At 40.2% G+C, this 6,936-nt stretch overlaps 1 long non-coding RNA gene across 1 annotated transcript; it reads left to right on the forward strand.

Moving 5' to 3' along the window:
- Positions 1-346: 346 nt before the first annotated feature.
- LOC141086055 (uncharacterized) lies at positions 347-2,606 on the forward strand. Its single transcript, XR_012231489.1, has 2 exons — positions 347-422; positions 2,351-2,606. It is a non-coding gene; the product is annotated as an uncharacterized lncRNA (long non-coding RNA).
- Positions 2,607-6,936: the final 4,330 nt, after the last annotated feature.

Consider the following 6,936-nt stretch of genomic DNA (forward strand, 5'->3'; position numbering starts at 1 on the left):
ACGTGGCGTCAAAGGTCGTGAAGGGGTTAAACCTATTATTTTATATTAAAATAAAATAATATTATTTTGTACTTCTGTTAGTACAGACTGTTCCAGTTGCTTACTACAAGTCCTACAAACTCTCCACTGGCAGGGAGGAGGATAGGAAAGGTAAAGTATGAATCCTCTTGCATGGATTGCGATAATAGCACATTATCCCTTTCCGAGCACTACAAACATTTATGTTGTAATTTCATGCCCTGATTATATATTTATGTTGAAATTATCTAGTAGGTTTTATGTTTGAAAGCAAATATTTGATGGTAAATATTACGGGCATGTTTTATTTATCTGAGGTTTTCATTTCAGGATGTGTGTGAGTAAAACATGGCGGCAGAATTGCTTTGCTAACCCTGGTCGCAGAATCAGCTTTGTGCAAAATGGTAAGTTATAATAATGTCGTCCTATGTGAAGAAGAATAAATGGAATATATTATATATCATGCGGGCGTGCTGCACCCATAGCAATAGGCTGGAACATCAGAATTTGTGTTTTCCTGAATTTGAGGTTACACACCTAATAAAATTCTATTATGACTGCTTTATTTTGTTAACCCTTCTCCCAAATTTTCGTTTTTCCTCCCCTTCTTCCAAGAACCATACTTTTTTATTTTTCTTCCAATGCAGCTGTATGAGGGCTTATTTTTTGCAGGTCGAGTTGTAGTTTTGAATCACATCATTCACTTTACCAAATAATGTACTAAAAAATGGGAAATTCCAAATGCAATGAAATAGTAATAAAAAAACCCACAATTCCACCTCTGGAGTTTGCTGTGTTCATTGTGCTATAAAAATGATCTGGCAGTACGATTCTACAGGTCAGTACCATTACAGCCACACATATACTTTTCTTTTTTATTTAAGTGGTGAAAAATGTTAGAAACTTGTAGCAGAAAAAAAAAAATTGGCACTATTTTCCGAGACCTTTAATGTTTTTATTTTTCAGTCAACGGAGCTGTGTGAGGCCTTGTTTTTTGAGTGGCAAACTGAAATTTTTTATTAATACCAATTTGTGGACCGTAAGATATTTTGATTGCTATTTACTACATTTTTAGGGAGATGTGGTGACCCAAAAAATGCTATTCAGGCGTTTTATTTCTTTTCTGCTCAGCAATTTTACGGTCTAAATATTATATTTTGATAGATTAGACTTTTATGGACAAGATGATGCCAAATGCTTATTTATTACTTTATTTTTGAAAAGGGGGTGAGTTAAACGTTAACCTCTTCATGACATGCACCGTACATGTACGGCGGTGCAAATTGGTGACGAGTGTTACAGACAGGGCTTGCTTCTGGCAATCAAAGATGGAGCGATTTTAACCTGTTAAATGCTGGTGTCAAACTCTGACAGTGGCATTTAACTTGCGTCATTCCATGAGCCTGTGGCAAGGCATCAAAGACTGCGATTTTCACCATATGGTGCAATACTGTGGTATTGCTCAGAAGATTGCAGTGAAAACTAAGGGTGTGTGCAGACGGTGCGGATTCTTCTGCAGTTCTGCCGCAGATTTGGCCCTGCAGAACTGCAAGTGATGTACATAAGGCTATGTAAGGGCAGTTTCACACGTCCAGATAATTCCAGTACCGGAAAAACCGGTACCGAAGCTATCCGTGTCCGTGTGCATACGTATGCCAACCGTATGCTATCCGTATGTCCATGTGTACCATCCGTGTGCTGTCCGTGTTTTTGGTGTCATTCAAAAGCACAAATCGTCAAGCAAAAACAAGCCCTCATATGTCAATGTGGACAGAAAATTAAAAAAAAAAAAAAAAAAAAAAAAGTTATGGCACTGGGAAGAAGGGGAAATTGGGAAGAAGGGGAAACGCAAAAACAGAAATTGGTTGTGTCATGAAGGGGTAATTTATTTTTAAAAACTTTTTAACCCCTTTACTCCCAAGGGTGGTTTGCACATTAATGACCGGGCCAAATTTTACAATTTACAATTCTGACCACTGTCCCTTGATGAGGTAATAACTCTGGAACGCTTCCATGGATCCCGGTGATTCTGACATTATTTTCTCATGACATATTGTACTTCATGTTAGTGGTAACATTTCTTTGATATAAATTGCGTTTATTTGTGAAAAAAAAAAGGAAATTTGGCAAAAATGTTGCAATTTTTCAACTGAATTTTCATGCTCTTAAATCAAAGAGATACGGCACACAAAATACTTAATAAATAACATTTACCACGTTTACTTTACATCAGCACAATTTTGGAACCAAAATTTGTTTTGGTCAGGAAGTTATAAGGGTTGAAAGTTAACCAGCGATTTCTCATTTTTACAACACCATTTTTTTTTTTTAGGGACCACATCACATTTGAAGTCACTTTGAGGGGTCTACATGATGGAAAATACCCAAAAGTGGACGCCATGTCGTGTTTGGAGAACCCCTGATGTGCCTAAACAGTGGAAACGCCCCACAAGTGACCCCATTTTGGAAACTAGACCCCCAAGGAACTTATCTAGATGTGTGGTGAGAACTTTGAACCCCTAAGTGCTTCACAGAAGTTTATAACATAGAGCCATAAAAATAAAAAATCATATTTCTTTCCACAAAAATGATATTTGCGCCCCCAATTTTTTATTTTCCAAAGGGTAACAGAAGAAATTGGACCCCAAGAGTTATTATGCAATTTATCCTGAGTACGCTGATATCGTATATGTGGGGGGTATACCACTTGGCGCATGGCAGAGCTCGGAAGAGGAGCGCCGTTTGACTTTTTCAATGCAGAATTGGCTAGAATTGCGATCAGACGCCATGTCGCGTTTGGAGAGATCCTGATGTGCCTAAACAGTTGAATCCCCCCAATTCTAACTCCAACCCTAACCCCAACACACCGCTAACCCTAATCCCAACCCTAACCCTAATGAGAAAAAGGAAATAAATTCATATTTTTAATTTTATTATTTTTCCCTAACTAAGGGGGAGATAAAGGGGGGTTTGATTTTCTATTTATATCGGGTTTTTATGTTTGGCAGCTGTCACACGCTAAAAGACGCTTTTTATTGCAAAAAATAGTTTTTGCATCACATTTTGAGAGCTATAATTTTTCCACATTTTTGCCCAAGTGAGTCAAGTGAGGTCTTATTTTTTGCGGGACGAGTTGACTTTTTTATTGGTGCCATTTTAGGGCACATGACATTTTTTGATTGCTTTTTATAATGATTTTTGGGATTCAGAATGAACAAAAAACAGCAATTCATGAATTTCCATTTTTTTTTGGGGGGGGGCGTTTATACCGTTCCGCGTGTGGTAAAATTGATAAAGCGGTTTTATTCTTCAGGTCAGTCCGATTACAGCAATACCTCAGTTATATTTTTTTTATGTTTTGGTGCATTTATACAATAAAAACAATTTTATATAAAAAATATTTTTTTTTTTGAATCATAGAATCATAGAATCGTAGAGTTAGAAGGGACCTCCTGGGCCATCTGGTCCAACCCCCTGCTCAAAGCAGGATTCGCTAAATCATCCCAGTCTCAGATGTCTGTCCAGCCTCTGTTTGAAGACTTCCATTGAAGGAGAACTCACCACTTCTCGTGGCAGCTTGTTCCACTCATTGATCACTCTAACTGTCAAAAAGTTTTTTCTAATATCTAATCTGTGTCTCCTCCCATTCAGTTTCATCCCATTGCTTCTAGTCTTTCCTTGTGCAAATGAGAATAAAGTTGATCCTTCTACAATGTGACAGCCCTTTAGATATTTGTAGACAGCTATTAAGTCTCCTCTCAGTCTTCTCTTTTGCAAACTAAACATTCCCAAATCCTGCAACCTTTCCTCATAAGACAGGGTTTGCAGACCGGTCACCATTTTGGTTGCTCTTTTCTGAACTTGCTCCAGTTTGTTGATGTCTTTTTTAAAATGTGGTGCCCAAAACTGGACACAATATTCCAGATGAGGTCTGACCATAGAGGAGTAGAGGGAAATAATGACTTCACGTGATCTAGACTGTATGCTTCTGTTAATACATCCTAGAATTGCATTTGCCTTTTTTGCTGCTGCATCACACTGTTGACTCCTATTCAGTCTGTGATCTATTAGTATACCCAAGTCTTTTTCACATGTGCTGTTGCTAAGCCCTATTCCTCCCATTCTGTATATGCTTTTTTCATTTTTATTGCCCAGATGTAGTACTTTGCATTTTTCCCTGTTAAAAACCATTCTGTTAGTTGCCTGCCTACTTCTCCAGTTTATTTATATCTTTTTGAATCCTCTCTCTCTCTTCTCTAGTATTAGCTATCCCTCCTAGCTTTGTGTCATCAGCAAATTTAATCAGTTTACCCTCAATTCCTTCATCTAAATCATTGCTAAAGATGTTGAACAATACAGGGCCCAGGACAGAGCCCTGTGGTACCCCACTTGAGACATTCTTCCAACTGGATGTGCAGCCATTTACGACCACTCCTTGGGTCCGATCACTAAGCCAGTTATGAATCCACCTAACAGTTGCCTTGTCCATTCCATACTTAGTCATTTTTTCAATAAGGATTGTATGAGATACTTTGTCAAATGCTTTGCTGAAGTCAAGATATACTATATCTACAGCATTTCCTTGATCCACCCAATCAGTGATTCCATCATAGAATGAAAATAAGTTAGTCTGACATGACTTATTAGTTACAAACCCATGCTGACTCTGTTTAATCACTTCATTCTTATTCAGGTACTGACATACATGTTGTTTAATAATTTGTTCAAAGATCTTTCCTGGTATAGAAGTCAGACTCACCGGCCTATAGTTGCCTGGGTCCACCTTTTGCATCGCTTTATTCTGCGAGATATATCTTTTATTTTTTCGCTGATGACACTGTATGGCTGCTCGTTTTTTGCTGGACAAGATGACGTTTTCAGCGGTACCATGGATATTTATATCCGTCTTTTTGATCACGTTATTCCACTTTATGTTCGGGGGTATGATAAAGCGTTTTTTTGCCCCCTTTTTTTTAAAAAAGGGGTTCACTAAAGGGGTTAACTAGTGGGACAGTGTTATAGGGCAGGTCGTTACGGATGCGGCAATACTAAATATGTGTACTTTTATTGTTTTTTACATTAAGAAATGTATTTATTGGGGAATATGTTTTTTCTTTATTTAGGAATTGCTTTTTAATATTTTTACCCGCTTATTTTCCTTCACTTTTTTACTTTGTCCCAGGGTGGGACATCACTGTATTATATCAGATCGTTGATCTGACACTTTGCAGAGCACTGTGTCACATCAGCGATCTGACAAGCAGTGCAGGAGGCTTGCTAGTGTCTGCTCTCAGCAGGCACTGACAAGCCACCTCCCTGCAGATCCCAGAAGGACCCTGTGGCCATCTTGGATCCGGGGTCCTGTAGGAAGAAGGCCCTTGGATCAACGCGATCACATCACGTTTTTCTGAGGGTCTCAGGGAAGCACGCAGGGAGCCCCCTTCCTGCGCAATGCTTCCCTATGCCACCGGAACACTGCGATCATGTTTGATTACAGTGTGCCGGGGGTTAAAGTGCCAGGGGCAGTCCGTGACCGCTCCTGGCACATAGTGCCAGGTGTCAGCTGTGATAATCAGATGACACCCGGCAGCAATCAGCCGCACTTCCCCCGTTAGCGCGGCTGATCGCGTATGATGTACTATCCCGTCCATGGGCATTCAGGCCCAGGTCACCTAGAAGGGATAGTACGTCATATGTCAGAAAGGGGTTAAAACATTGTTAAAAAAACACTTGTTTTTTCCTCCCTAGAGCAGAGGTGGGGAACCTCAGGAGTGTGGGCAGTTTATATCTCACGATGACCTTTTCTCCCACCCCAGAGCAGATTCCCAGTAATCGCAGAGCTCATTGCAGCTGCGTTTTGACGGCCCTTTCATGTCTTGTTGCTCTGCAGTATTCACTACTGAAAGCTGCCACAGGTGTAATGAAAAATTACATCCTTACGCTGGTCAGTGCCAGTACGTACTTCGTGGGTAGACTTAGTGCACAATGTACACCCCTCATACAAAAGAAGACAGCAGTGGCACCCCCAGCATCGTCTGTGTTTATACCACAGCATCAACAACTCCTGTGATTATACCGAAGCCCCAGCATCTCCTGTGATTATACCTCAGCCCCACCGTTTCCTTTGATGACTATACCGCAGCCCCAGAGTCTCATGTAATGATTATACTGCAGCCCCAGAGTCTCCTCTAAAGACTATACCGCAGCCCCAGTCTCCTGTAATGATTATACCGCAGCCCCGCCCCGCTTCTCTTGTGATGTCTATACCACAGTCCCAGCATCTCCTGTGAAGTCTATACCGCAGCCCCAGCATCTCCTGTGAAGTCTATACCGCAGCCCCAGCATCTCCTCTGATATCTATACCGGAGCCCCATGTCTTTCTAGTGATGTCTATGCCACAGCCACATGTATCTCTAGTGATTTATATGCCACAGCTCTGTCTCACTCGTGCTGTATATGCCGCAGCCCTGTCTTCTGTAATGTATAGCTCACAATCTTGGTCTCTCCCAAGTGATGTATATACAGCAGTCTCAGTGCCCTCCATGCGAGGTATATATTCCAGCCCCAGTGTCTCCTATTTGATGTATATAAAGCAGTCTCAGTGTCTCCTGTGTGATGTACAGTATACTGCAGCTCTTCCACTGCTTGAGTTATATAAGGCTATATTCCTACGATGAGCTTTTCGTGAGTTTTGAGGTTACAAAATTTTTGCACTCATTACTTAAATTAGGTTACATACGTTGTTTCATTGCATTTTGTGTGTGTGTTTTTTTAACATTGCATTTTTCGTCTGTTTGGTTTGTCATGCTTTAAATAAAGCTGCTTTGTTTTTGATACTTCCTGGTTTTTTGCTTTGATAAATCTTTATTGACATGCTTATTGACTGAATACGTGAGTTTTTGATACGTTTTTATGGTG

The sequence above is a fragment of the Dendrobates tinctorius genome, unplaced genomic scaffold (assembly GCF_039654945.1).
Source record: "Dendrobates tinctorius isolate UK_male_01 unplaced genomic scaffold, ASM3965494v1 ptg000030l, whole genome shotgun sequence".
Classification (NCBI taxonomy): domain Eukaryota; kingdom Metazoa; phylum Chordata; class Amphibia; order Anura; family Dendrobatidae; genus Dendrobates; species Dendrobates tinctorius.